The sequence below is a fragment of the Cricetulus griseus genome, chromosome 4 (assembly GCF_003668045.3).
Source record: "Cricetulus griseus strain 17A/GY chromosome 4, alternate assembly CriGri-PICRH-1.0, whole genome shotgun sequence".
In the NCBI taxonomy this organism is placed as follows: Eukaryota; Metazoa; Chordata; class Mammalia; order Rodentia; family Cricetidae; genus Cricetulus; species Cricetulus griseus.
The window spans coordinates 40,772,237-40,785,933 of NC_048597.1; the positions used below are offsets into that span (position 1 = coordinate 40,772,237).

Consider the following 13,697-nt stretch of genomic DNA (forward strand, 5'->3'; position numbering starts at 1 on the left):
TGGAGGCATGAGAATCTTTAGTTCAAGGTCATCCTCCATTACAGATGAGTTCCAGGCCAGTCTGGCCTACAATGAGACCCTGTTCAAAAAACAAAAACAGGAACAAAAACAACAAAACAAATTCTCCCTGCACCATCCTCCCTGCAAGAAAACCCCAACAACGAATAACAGAATGCAAAAGCAAATCTGAAACATGGGTAATAACGATAGATATGCTAATGGGGATGGGGAGGAACTCAGGGGGCCTCAACCTTACACAACTACATGCAATTCAGAAATGCCGAGAGTGGGAAAAGTAGCTTCCATCAGGGAAGAGCACTCCAATTGGTTATCCAATACCAAATAGTCAGCCCTGAAAACATACATACAATTAGCGTTACATACACAGACAGACACACACACACACATACACACACTTAAAACAATAATTAATGAAAAAGAAGTCCATGAATTTGAAGGAGAACAAGGAGGGATATACCAGAGGGTGTGGAGGGATGAAACGCAAGGGGAAAATGATGTAAATATATAAATAAAACAATTATAAATAAGTACATATTACAGAATAATACACAAATTACAATGTAAGACTCTATTATATAAATAAGAGATATCAAATAAAATAACCAAACATAAAACAATGGTGGTGAAAAAGACTATCTTGCTATTTGTTTTATCTGCCTTACATGGATTTTAGTGAGCATGGCAGATTATCTAAAATGTAAAATACTTTAGACAATTTAACAATGTGAAAATTTAGTTCTGCTAATGATTTATATGGGGCCCTTATCTCCTCTGTCACCTCTTTCTTTTCTGGATTCTGAGTGTTTTAATTTCTATTTATTTAGCATGGATGGACTGTCCAAGTTTGTTCTGCTTGTCTTGTTCATTTGCTGTAGAGATCTTTGCTTTGTGCTACATTTCAGGGACTGTGCTAGTTTCCATTATAGCCACTGTTGGGAAACAGAACATTGAGGGAGATGTCATCATTTTCCTCAAGGTATTTGGTATTGGTTAAATATGTCTGTCAATACATCAGTAATACAACCCTAAGGAAAATATCTGGATGCCTTAGGTAGTGATACAGATAGAATCCCACAGCGAATCGCAAGAGAGTGGGGATTCCAAAGTGCTTGTCTGAGCATCGCCCTATGAGAGCAGCATATTTATGCTCTTTCTTCTTACTGTCAGTTCTGCTGGTTCTCTTTAACCTTTGAATCTCTGCATTGGTCTGATTTCTAAGTTTTAGTCCCTTTACATTGACCTTAAGGGAAGAGGTATGATTCCTCCCTTACATATATACATTTATATTATACAGAACAAAGGGGAATCTCAGAAAGGTCAAGTATGAGTCATAAACTTTTGTATAAGTCACTGTAACTTTCTCAAGTTGGTTTGTGTCAAAGAATGATTAATAAATTTGCTCTTTTTTTATTATACCCAACTGATTATTTATTCTAGGCGAGGTTGATAACTCCCTTTAATTAATTAATTGATTTAATTTTTTGAGGCAAGATCTCAGTATGTAAACTAGGCTGGCTTTGAACTCCTTCTACACTTCTGCCTCCCACTGCTAGGATTACAGACACCATGTCCAGTCCCTGACATGTACAGATAGATGCTGGAGTCCATAGAGTGTAATGTAAAAGGGAACGCCAAGCAATGGGTCAACAAGCTGGAACAAGATCTGTAAACTTCGTTGGTATGATAAGCTTCACAAAACCCTATGCCATGCATCTGCCATTGACTGTGTAAAAGATAAACAAAAATGACTGTCTGACTACTTATAGATTTTCTTCTCTCTATGAGTTCCAGGCCAACATGGTCTACAGAGTGAGTTCCAGGATAGCCAGGACTATGAAGAGAAACCCTGTCTCAAAAAATTAAAAAAAAAAAAAAGAATTTTTTCTAAGGTTGCTTAACATCAGGATTCCAACTAGGATAGTGAACAGAGGCAAAATAGAAGAAACACAGTTACTTATGTACTTAAATACTTACATGTGCACATTTATGCACATATCTAAGTTGACTTTCCTAAAGTAAGTTTAGGAAACTGGACAATCAAGACTCTGAGGACCATGCTAAGCATGTGATTGAAAACCAGCAAAGAAGTGTTGACGGAGGCAAACACTAGCTGCTTGCATTCATAACCTAATATTATAAAAATTAAGTAAATTCTCTGAAAGCTATGATTTTGTTCCTAGTTGTTTTTTAAAATTTTACAGAACCATTGGAATTTAAAATTCCTTGGTACTTCTTCTCAAATGAAATAATAAAAATCTGGAATATATTTCAAAATATGGTAAAATAGTACATTAAAGTTGGTTGTAAGCTTCTTTTCCTTACTTAGTCATGAGGACTGATGCATCCATGATGCTGGAGGTTGGAATTCTGTTGCTTCCAGGAGCAAGTAATTTTGGTATATACAGTGCATCTGGCATAGAGAACCTACTCAACAAATGTCCTGGGGAAGAATATTGAATAGACTTTTAGAACAACATGATGCTCCAATACAAATGGACCACTAATGTGCAAAGTATTTAAAAAATATATAATTATCACAATTCTAAAGACTCTGTGGACCCACCAGTTTTCCAGTAAGTGATAACTTGTAAATAATGGCTTCAGATCATTTTCCCTATGCTGTCAGCAGTCCTGGCCAGTTAGCACCTTCCACTGTCAGAGATTTCTAATCTAGAATGCAAAGCCTTGGAGTATAATATTCAAGGGGACTATGGGATAAGTTAAGCTATAATTTTACTTTTTATTTATGTTATGACTTTTCTTTTTTGTGTGTGACCATATGCTTTATAAATAATAAATAATTTATCCACACTAATTATTTTTTTTGGGGGTTTCGAGACAGGGTTTTTCTGTGGCTTTGGAGGCCATCCTGGAACTTTGTAGACCAGGCTGTCCTCAAACTCACAGAAATCTGTCTGCCTCTTCCTCCTGAGTGCTGGGATTAAAGGGGTGTGCCACCAAGGCCCAGCTTGCTTCCTTTCTCTTACAGGCAAAAAAGAGAGCAATTAGCACAGACTTCAGAGCAGTGTCTGGGAATGAGGACACTTGTTCCTCTCCGTGAATTGAATGAAGAAGGATATTTTATGATCTTCAGTATTATCACTTTAAATACTGTGGTTTTATAGGATTTTTCCTTTAAAATTTATTTTCTTTTAAAAATAGAACACCACATCTCTACACACTGCTTTGTTTTATAAACTTCACAAATTTGCCTTTTTCTCATTTTATTTATGGCTATGGGAAAAATATCTTAGGCTGGCATCTAGGCTGGCTGGGATGGATGTTGTGGCCCATTCCTTTAATCTCAGCACTCTGGAGACAGAGGCAGTGGGATCTCTGTGAGTTCAAAGCCAGCCTGATTTGCAAAGCCAGTTTCAGGCCAGGCAAGGCTACATAGTCAGACTCTGTCTCAAAAAGTAAAATAAAGTTAAAAAGTTATCTTATTCAGTTTTCTTTTAAATTTTAAACTATCAGCTAGACTATAAAAATTATACTATTTAATCTTCAAAACTGTTGATACTTAAGATTCTTGAAAAATTTGGATCTTGGTCAGAAGGAACCCCAGGAAAACATCTGGGTCCTAGAATAGTGCCAATGAGTTGTAGATGCTGAATAACCATTTAATGAAGGCAATCTCGGAAAAGCTTATTTTAATCTTCAAATAAAAACTAAAATCAAATCTAAGAATGAAAGAGACTAAAAAACCTCATTTACTTATTGCTTAACTAGTCAAGAACTTGAGTGTGAATTTTATTCTAATTCCTAGGTTTGACTTTTTCTCAGTAACCTTTGGCTTGTTTATATCAAACTGTTAAACATGATCTGCCAAAGATGTAGCAAAGAAAAAATATCATCAAAGTTAGGTATTACAGGGCTTGAGAACACCGACTGCTCTTCCAGAAGACCAGCGTTCAATTCCCAACACCCACAAGTCAGCTTACAACTCGGTCTGTAACTCCAGTTCCAGGGGACCCGACATCCATGACAAAAACACTAATACACATAAAAAAGAAAAAAGAAGACTACGTGTCACATTCACCATCTCTAGACGTCACCAAACATACAGCAGTCACATACAGTGGGCAATATATAAAGGGGAGATATATATATATATATATATATATATATATATATATATATATATATATGCTATATTGAACCAAAAGGCCTATTTCTAAGGCAAACTGTTAATAGTCATTTTTTTTTCCACGAGGTTTTACCTTTCAGCACATCTTGCGTGCCCACACAGGTGATTGCCTCCCGACTTTTAAGTGCACATTCGGCTGTTTTAGCAAAAGGTATATCTTTATTCCTGTGTGTTGTATTGTTTTTTTTTTCCCCCCTCTGAATTTGTCTACGAATGAGGCATTAACAATCTCGATGCATTCTAGTCTTGATAAACTTATCTTGCACTATTTTGGCCTATGTGATGGCTAACCCATTGACAAAAGAAATCTAAGCCGATAAAAGCGTCTCTCGGCCACTTGTTAGCAGGCCGGGATGTAAAATCATAACACAATGCTCGCCTCTTTCATGGGGCACCACAAGGCAGCGATCAAACCCACCCCCCCTCACTTCCATATCCAGTGGAGTTGTAGTTTATTACCATAACCCTCCCAAGTCAAAAGGACACCAGTTCCAAGGCAGGCAACTTGGTACAGAGAGGGCTTTCCCCCGCGACCCTCACTCTGCTGGGCCTCTCTACCTGTCCTCGCCCACTGTCTACAGGTCCCGAACATTAGAAAATAGAAAATGTGATGATCTTTGTGTGTCTCTGTGAAATGTGTGTATGTGTGCGTGTGTTTGGGTGTAACGCGCCTCCTGTTTGGCTGAGCCGCCCGTCCGTCACGGCGCGGGCCAATGGCAGGCTGCCTTATATAAAATGAGTGTTTTCAGTCTCTCCGGGTTGCATGTACTGTATGTGGAGCAGTGTACAGTGGAGCGGAGGCAGCGCGGCTCCGCGAGCTCCTCTCCACTTTCCCATAGAGAGCCCCTGACTGGCCACTGAGGGCGAGCCACACACACGCCCTCGCGCCGCGGCGAGCCCGCGAGGTAGGCGCCCGCCATCCGCAGCCTTCGCGGGCGCTCTCCCGCACTTTCTGTTTTCCTACTCACTTGCGAGCCGCCGGGGCTGCAGCCCGAGGACTCCGCGGCAGGAGCGGCGGCGGCGGCGGCGACGGCGGCGGCAGCCGGTAGGGTGGACTTGAGGAAGGCGAGGGGAGCCCGCGCGTCCGGAGCCCGAGCCGCCACCGGCCGGCGCCTCGCGGGCCACTTTCCCCTCAGCCAAAACTTTGGGTGGCGAGAGGTCGGGCCGAGGGTCGCGGCCGCCGCGCCGGCGGCGGGCCCGGGCCGGGGGGGCGCGCGGCGCTGCCCGGCGAGCGCGAGCTGGGGGCCGGGCTGGGGAGGAGTAGGCCAGCCGGTGCCAGGCTGCGTTTGCAGGCGAGCACCTCTCGGCGCCCGGGCAGCGCCGCCTGAGGGGGCACGGAGCTGGGGCGCGGGCTTGAGGCGCCTGAGGAAAACAACAACGGAGCGGTCCTCAACGCCGGCGGGGCGGCTCGTGGCCGCCCGGAGAGCCCCAAACTTCAAGGAGGCGAAAGTACGTGGAGGAGCCCCGGGCAGGGCTCGGCTGCCGGGGGGGAGGTGGGGCCTTGGGGGAGCCCCGGGGCAGGGGAGGAAGGTACGGGAAGGCTGCCCTCGGTGGGTCTGGGCTCGGTTTTCGTGTGTGCGTCGGTGACCGGGAACCAGCAGCCCGGTTGCTCGTTCATCTGGAGAGTTAGGATTGGGGTGTTCCGGCCCCGAGATCGGTGTCCCCCCTCATCCCCCCACCCCCACCCCCCCAGCCAAATGCGCGGCGAGTGGAGAAAGTGCTGTTCTAGTGCCAGAGTAGCCTGGAGGAAGAACAGGGGAGAGGGGAAGAGGGCGAAGAAGGGCGAGAGAGGGAGAAGGAGAGGGAGGGCAGAGAGAGAGAGAGAGGAGAGAGAGAGAGAGAGAGAGAGAGAGAGAGAGAGAGAGAGAGAGAGAGAGAGAGAGAGAGAGAGAGAGAGAGAGAGAGAGAGAGAGAGAGAGAGAGAGAGAGAGAAACGGGAGGGAAGAGAGGAGGGGGGAGAGGAGGAGGGAGGCTGTGTCAGGATTTTGCTTGAATGTGGGATTATGTTGTGTCAATAAGTTTAAGGTGGAGAGAGCGAGGCTGGGGGTGGTGGCGGTGGAGGGGAGGAGGAAGGCCTTGGCTGCTTGGTTGTTTAAAGACTCATTCTGAAGGTAAGTTATGGCATTGCATGGTCGCGATGACAGAAAACTTGCAGATCCTTTATCCGGGGATGGGGTCGATGCCTCCAGAAAGAGCTCCCCAACCCTCTAAAGCCACGCTCGTGTTACACTGTTATTTGCTGCGATCCGGGTCGCTAGTAAATTACAGAAATCAGACTGGAGGCTTCTTTTCCTCTTCCACCTCGTCTCGCTCACTCACCCTCAGAAATGTATTATTATTATTATTATTTTATTTATTTGGGGGATATCGCATGAAACTTAACGTAACTGAGACCGAACCCGAGTCCTGTAATTTACAAGGACCCTGAATCCAGGAATCTGGAACACGTTTATGTGTGAAATACCCGCGATCATTTCTGCTAAATGAGGAAGGTAAAACGAAACGATGCAAAAAGCTAAGACACAACATGTACGACAGAGGGGGGGGGAGAGGGAGAGACACAGAGACAAGCTATTTTTTGCTTTCCTTTCTGTAGAAAGGAAAATAAAGCGTGCATTGCCCTTCCTTCCCAGTGTGTAGGGTCTAGTCAATATTTTAACTGAGGACAAATTAGCCCAGGTGGATCTTGTTGAAAAGTTTAGTGAGGTGGGGTGAAGGTGGGGGGGTGCGAGGGGGGAGGTGGGTGGAGGTGGTGGGGGATGGGGACCGAGCTAGCGCTGCCTCGGCTAATGGTCATTGGCCTGGGGCTTTGAAACCATTGCCTGTCCTGCTAATGACACGTCCAGTTCTCGTCTACCGGCCGTGGACGCCGGGCTGTCGTTCCTGGGGTTGGCTGGCGGGGACTGGGGTACTTTCCCTGCACGGGGAGGGGCGCTCTCGGCCATCCCTTGGGGCTGCCCACTCGCGGCGTGGGTTCCCCACGCGCGTCCTCTCTCCTGCGCGCCGCCGCGGCCACCTCTGCTCGCGCGACTTTTGTAGCCAGCCTGCGGCCAGGGGGCGCGGGGGTCCCCGGAGCGGACATCTCCGCGCGGCCACCCGGCCCCCGGCCCCACGCGCGCCACGCAGCGCGGTCCAAGCCTGGAATGGCAGCGTGGGGCCGGGAGGCAGCGGTCCCTCCCTGGGGGGCGGCAGAGGCAGCGGCGGCGGCGGCGGCGGCGGCGGGATCTTCGCCGGGGCCCGCGCGGGAGGAGGAGGAGAACGGGAGGAGGAGGAACGGAAGAAGGAGGAGGGAAGGAGAGGAAGAGGAGCGAGGCTTTTTTTTTTTTTTTTTTTTTTTTTTTGCCCAGACCGCCACCAGTTCGAGCGGGCACAGGCACGGGGACACCCCACTCGTTGCTCCTGCGTTGTGGAAAGGTGTTTAGCAGACTTTTACGCCCGGAGTGTGGGATTTGCACTTCATTTTTTTTTCCTTCCCCCTCTTCCCCAAAGCAAGATGGACTCTATTGCCTTTCTCTTTCTCCCTCTACCTCTGCCTCTGCCTCTGTCTTGTCAGCCTTTAAGATCGACATTTTGTACTAAGACGCAAACTTGATGGTGACCAGCAACAAAGCCTGGGTGGGATCCCTCCCTCCCTTTCTCCCTCGGCGTTTCCTAGCTTCCCCCACCCCGACCTCGCCGACCTGGTGGCCTGCGCTTGCTGTCGTGGGCTCTGGAGAATGTGTTTCCCCAGGTCGACTCCGATCTCCAGTCTCAGGATTGTGACCCAGCCAAGCTGTTGGGAGCTGGCTGTGGCCGCCCAGGTCTGCAGGTCTGAGGGCTGCGATACCTGGAACCGCTGCTGCCGTGGCTCCTCAGGCTGGCTGGCTTCTGGGCACAGCGAGCAAGGCACGGAGGAGTGCCTATCGATCTTTGCGATTTGGTTACTGGTGTATTTGCCCAGGGGGTGGTGATCACTTGTGCAAGTTGATGAATGATGGTGATGTGGGCTTTACTGTTCAGAACGGATCAACTTTCTGCTTTGTACAGACAGGGAGTAGGAAACAGGGTTCTGGGGAGACCCTGGAATGCCAGCTGGGCTGCCCCCACCCTCTTCGAATAATCTTACATGCTTTCCCTTTCTGCCCTTGCAGCTCTCTCAGGGAGGAGGGTGGATTCAGGCAAGGGGTTGGTGTGGAGCTGGACTCTTGGGTTTTGTGTCCTTCATTTATGGAATCTTGTAAAGCCTTCCCATCCTGATGATGTGCCTTTATTTGTTACTTATAGGTCACTATCATATGACAAAGGCTTTGCTGCAGTTTCTTCTTCCTTCCTGTGTACTTCCCATTTACCTTCTCGGGTAAGTATGCACACTCTAGAGAGGGAAGTGGGTGGCTGTTAGTAGTTACAGAAGGGTCATCATTAGACGCTTATTGAGGTTATAATACTCCCCTGCCCGCCCCACAGCCCCAGGAAGCCTGTCTCACTGAGTTTCTCACAGCAAAACTCAGGATTTTTAGTCTTTACAGTTTAGCTTTAGGCTATTAACAGTTCAAGATAGTTTAGATGTTTGTTTATCTGCCAAGTGTCACTTGAAAGCTAATTATCAAATAGACATTTTAGTTGGTAATGAAGTTTTACACAGAGTTGAAGGCCTAGTAAATTTGTCAGACAGTAATGTGGAAAGCTTGTAATGTATGAATGGACTTATTAAAAACCCAAGGAGGCGCCATAAAGAGGACTTCTCTAATTATGTGATGTTCTCACTTTTTCTTGGATTCTCCTCTTCAATGGTACATGAAACAGTTACTTTTGGGTTGGGGAAGGTTGTATTTAGGTGGTATAGTAAATCTTTTATTATGTAAAAGCATGATTCAAAATTGAACCTAATTTCTGTAGAGATTCATGTATTCGGAGAAATTAGGAGTCTTTTTACTAGTCTTGTGTATGAAACAAACATCTACTCTGAGATTTATTAATGTTAACTGCAATTTTCCGATATATGCCTCCAAAATCTCCAAAATGGAAAGTTCTGCAAAATATGTTTTGGGTAGTAAGTTTCTGAAAAGTTTGTGAGAGATAACTGTAGTGAAAACAAGATTTGCACAGTATTTGAGAGCAACACGGTGTCTGAGAACTACAGAAAACTAATTAGCAAGTCAACCCCACTATATTAAAGTATTTAGAGTTGCTGATGATCTAAGAAAATTAACTGTACTGAATTTTATAAATTTATGATAGTACCATAGTGAATTTGAAAATTGTGCTTTGTTAATGAAAATGGGTTGGATTCAGTGTTCCATGAAAGAAAACTTGACATGCCTATCTTGTTTCCTGATTGGCTGGGTGGGATGTTGTATCTATTAATAAATATGTTAGTGTTAAAAGGAATAAAGTTTGAAGATCAGGCCTTTGTGGTAGCCAATTGCCAGTAACAAATATACTTGGACATTACTGGGGTGTTTAGTTACTTTGTGGGGGTGTTAGGTAATCTAAATTTTGTGTTTTTTTTCTTTTTTAGTAATATAAATATTACATTAGTCCTCACAGCTAGGTATTTCCTTCAGAGATCTCATAATGTCATATATATATATATATATATATATATATATATATATAATATATATATTGGATCAACTAGAATGGTTATAATTGATTATTTTGCAAGGTAAATTTAGTATGTACCACAATATATGAATTTTTTATTGCCAATTTTTTTTAAAGGTTTTTCCTTTCCCACATATGCAGTAGATTCAGAGTACATTACTGTTTTCTAAAGAACATCCTATTTACACACAATTCGACATTGTGTTCACTGTGATGAACATTTAATGTTACTTTTCCCTCTGGAAATGTATTTGACCAATTCAGAAACTTAATATGAGAATCAATACCAGAAAAAAAGCAATCTGACCAGCTCTTGCATTTCTTTTAGATAGCAAATGACTCCTTCATTAAAACAGTTTTAAAAACCTGTCTTTGAAGTCAGCAGTTATTGTGACAATGTAAAACTTGCAATGAGATCTTTAAAAGTCCCCTTGCCATGAATTGCCAGTTGTTTGCATCCACAATGTATTTACTGGTTATGAGGCTTTACTTATCAAAGTAAGAATTTAAAGAGGTTTCTGCTTCTGCATCATCAAGAGTTTCCAAACTTCTCTTATTCTGCATATTTTTATTAGATTCTGAAACTGTAGCCCTACTTTGCATTTCATATAAAATACCAGCTATTAAAAATGTGGCTATCTCTGTTGTTTCATGGTGCTACATCTTTGGTGGTTTGAGGAAATCTTTCATTATAGACGTAGGTGTCTTAAAAGCTTTATAATTTTGAGACTTAGTAAATCCATCTTGATCTTTGCATCTGATTAAAAAACTGTAAGAGTTACAAGTTAATGAGATAGCTTTGTTTTTAATATAGAAGGAACAGTGAACCTGAAAATAATGTGTTATTTGGCAGCTAAACTAATAAAACCACATTTTCAGTAAAATTATAAGCAATTTCCAATTATTGTTCATTAGCTAGCATACCTGAAGTGTATGTTTTCCTTACTTCAGAAAGAGCATAGGTAACGGCAAGGTCCACATCTTTAAGTAAGTCTTGCTGTGAATCTCAGTTTTATGTTAGAAATCTTTATTTGAAGTAATGAAGAATTCCTGGTACTACCTTACAAAAAAACCCCTGACAACTTTTGGGTAAGTGTCACAACAGATGTGCTTGTTTTTGCTGTACTATGTAAGTAATGCCTAAGTTTCTTCCTAGTGTCTCATTAAAGTGCTGACTATGTTTCCAGCTGTGGTAATCAAGAAAAAGGCACCTCTTTTGAACTTGTACTTTGGCATCCACTTGCTTTTTAACATCTCACCACCAAGGGTAGCTTTTAAAATAGGCTTGTCTGGTATAGTATCTTCTCTGTGCTTTGCGTCAGATATTTCTGTATTTTTCAGTCATAGCTGAGAAAGTTTGAGTTTGGTTTCACACAGTATGCATAGTTGATCATTGTAACATTTCAAAGGTTGTTATTCCTTGGAATGCCAAGTGTCTCATCTTAAAGCTGTCCAGATTTTATCCAGAAAATCCTCATATGGTAATGGGGAATCCTTATCGTGTTTTTCTTTTCAAAGAAAAAATAATATATGATGAATATTGAAACCAGTGCCAATTAAACAAGAGCATGCTTAGGAAGGCAAGCAGGTAAGGAATTCTATCTAAAAATATAAACAGAAGATGAGAAAATTAGTGAGTGAAATATTAACAGATTAAATTCCATGGAGTGGAATTTATCCACAATAATATATAGTTAAATTATACCAATCAGTTCAAGGATCTAGGTAAGTGAAACAACTCCACATAGTGAGGAGGTTGGATAAAAAACAAAGGGAAAGTTCTTAGACTCAAAATACTGCAAAATGTTGGTTAAATAATTTTATGAGTAGTTAGACACAGACCGAAGAAAAACTCTGGGGTTATAACAGAAACTCTTGGAATAGAGTAACTAAGATCCTAAAAGTGACAAGAGTATAAGGCTGGAGGAGACAAGAGAGAGATGCTGTAAGAACAGCAGTTAGTCTGAGGCAGTAAGTCTGAGGAACAGTGCAGTCTAAGAAGTCTAAGGAGCAGTGCAGTCTGAGGAAGGATCGCCCCTTTGGTCTGAGGGTTGGTAAAGGTAAGAACTATCTAGTGGCTTGCTGCTTTGCTTCTCTGATCTTCAGCATTAATTCCTATATCTGACTTTGAATTTTTATTAGTAAGACTATTAGAACTCCTGCTACATCTGGCACTATAGAATTCATGTTACACAGAAGGTTACTTTTTTTTTAAAGTAATATTAAAATTACTTATTTAGAAGGAGAAATGAAAATAAAAATAGTTAATGCAAGCTAGGTTGTGGTGGAGCACACCTTTAATCATGAAGCAGAGGCAGAAGGAGCTCTGTGAGTTCGAGGCCTGCCTGGTCTGCAAAGTGAGTTCCTGGACAGCCAGTGAGTGCTACACAGAGAAACCCTGCCTCGAAAAACCAAAGGGGGAAAAAAAGTTAAAACAGCTGTATTTCTTAAATGTAGTTGACTGAGTTGTATGCAATAAAATTTTACTTCCTAAATAGCATCTGAGAACTAAGCAGGTCTCTTGAGTCAGTGTATGGTACCCTCTGATTTTTTCTGTCTCCATAGTATCTTTATAAATTGTGTTTGTTTTAAGCTATTTTATTGAACGAAAGCACAGAGTATGATCCCCTAAACTGATTTTAAAACTTATTGTTTGAAAATCCAATCTTGAGTGCATGCTAAAAATGGAGGCACCATTACTAGATATTCTGTTCTGGTGAGGCCCAGAAACTTATATTTTAACCAATATAGAGGGCAATTTTTGAAGTATTTGGGAAGTACTTTGAGAAACTCTGGCATAAAGGACTGACGGCTAAAGACTGAACAGGAGTCACCCTCTGAAACTGTTGACTGTCCAGGTCTGTTCTGGCTTCCCCAGATTTAGGCTCAATGCAGTACTGACAGAGCCCTCATCACTGTAAATATCTCTGTATTAGCAGTATATACAGGACAAGGGACAGAGGCTTTGTACACAAGGAGCCTTAGGTTCTACTCTGCTGTCTTTGTTGGAGACAGTTGAGGGACTTGGAGTGTGTCACCTCTCAGCTTTAAAACTTCTGTTATTGTGTGTGCAGAATGTAATTACTATACAACTGTGTGAGAACTACACAAGATAATAATACATGTGATGGTTCTTAGCTGTAATCAACAATATATATTGTGTCTGTGCTTTATTGGACAAGTAATTGAGGAAGGAAATAATAATAATAATAATAATAATAATAATAATAATAATAATAATTAATAATAGCAATAGCCAGGAAAAAGAAAAAGCTAAGGTGTATCATGTGTTTTTTGGATCTGGGAAAAGGCTATCTAACATCTTTTAAAAGGCAGAACCTGTTTGAGATTTAACTGTGTGGTGGAGTATTACATGCACAAAGCTGTGGCTTTAGCCCTGCAACCTCCCCTCCCCCAAAGTCATAGCACAGGACAAGTGGACAAGAACATGATTCTTCATATTTCATGGTGGTTAGCTAAGATCATTGAATTTTTTTTCTGATAACTTTATGAATGCTTTATAAATCCCACTTTAGAATTCAGTGGTCCTCAACTTGTGGGTTGTGACCCCTTTGGGGATTGCATATCAAATAACCAATTCATAATAGTAGCAAAATTACAGTTATGAAGTAGCAATGAAATAATTTTATGATTGGGGATCACCACAACATGAGGAACTATATTAAAGGTTCCTAAATAAGTTCCTAAATTTCCTTTCGGACACATGACTGTTTTACATATGGGCATCGTGATTTCACTTTGTGATAGACACAGGTAAATTTTTGCCGGGCCTCATACCTAGTACGGTGTCCAAGCCACACTGTGGGTTTTTAATGGAGGTTCTCTGTGTGATAAAAACCATTCTTTTCCTTATCAAGAAGATGTGTCAGTGGAAGAATGATATAATAAAAGTCTTAAATCTACTCATGGACATACATGTAAAATT

General features: G+C 42.5%; 1 protein-coding gene across 10 annotated transcripts in view; it reads left to right on the forward strand.

Moving 5' to 3' along the window:
• Positions 1 to 4,935: 4,935 nt before the first annotated feature.
• The window catches only part of Bbx (BBX high mobility group box domain containing), a 247,239-nt gene continuing 238,477 nt past the window's right edge, over positions 4,936 to 13,697 (forward strand). For 8 of the 10 annotated variants that reach the window (XM_035444510.1, XM_035444511.1, XM_027412532.2 and 5 more), the window contains exons 1-2: positions 4,936 to 5,073; positions 8,432 to 8,504. The gene's annotated coding sequence lies outside the window, so the exon portion shown is untranslated. Of the gene's footprint in view, positions 5,074 to 6,181; positions 6,280 to 8,431; positions 8,505 to 13,697 lie in introns of those variants that run through there. The other 2 variants (XM_035444513.1, XM_035444512.1) reach the window with 1 other exon arrangement.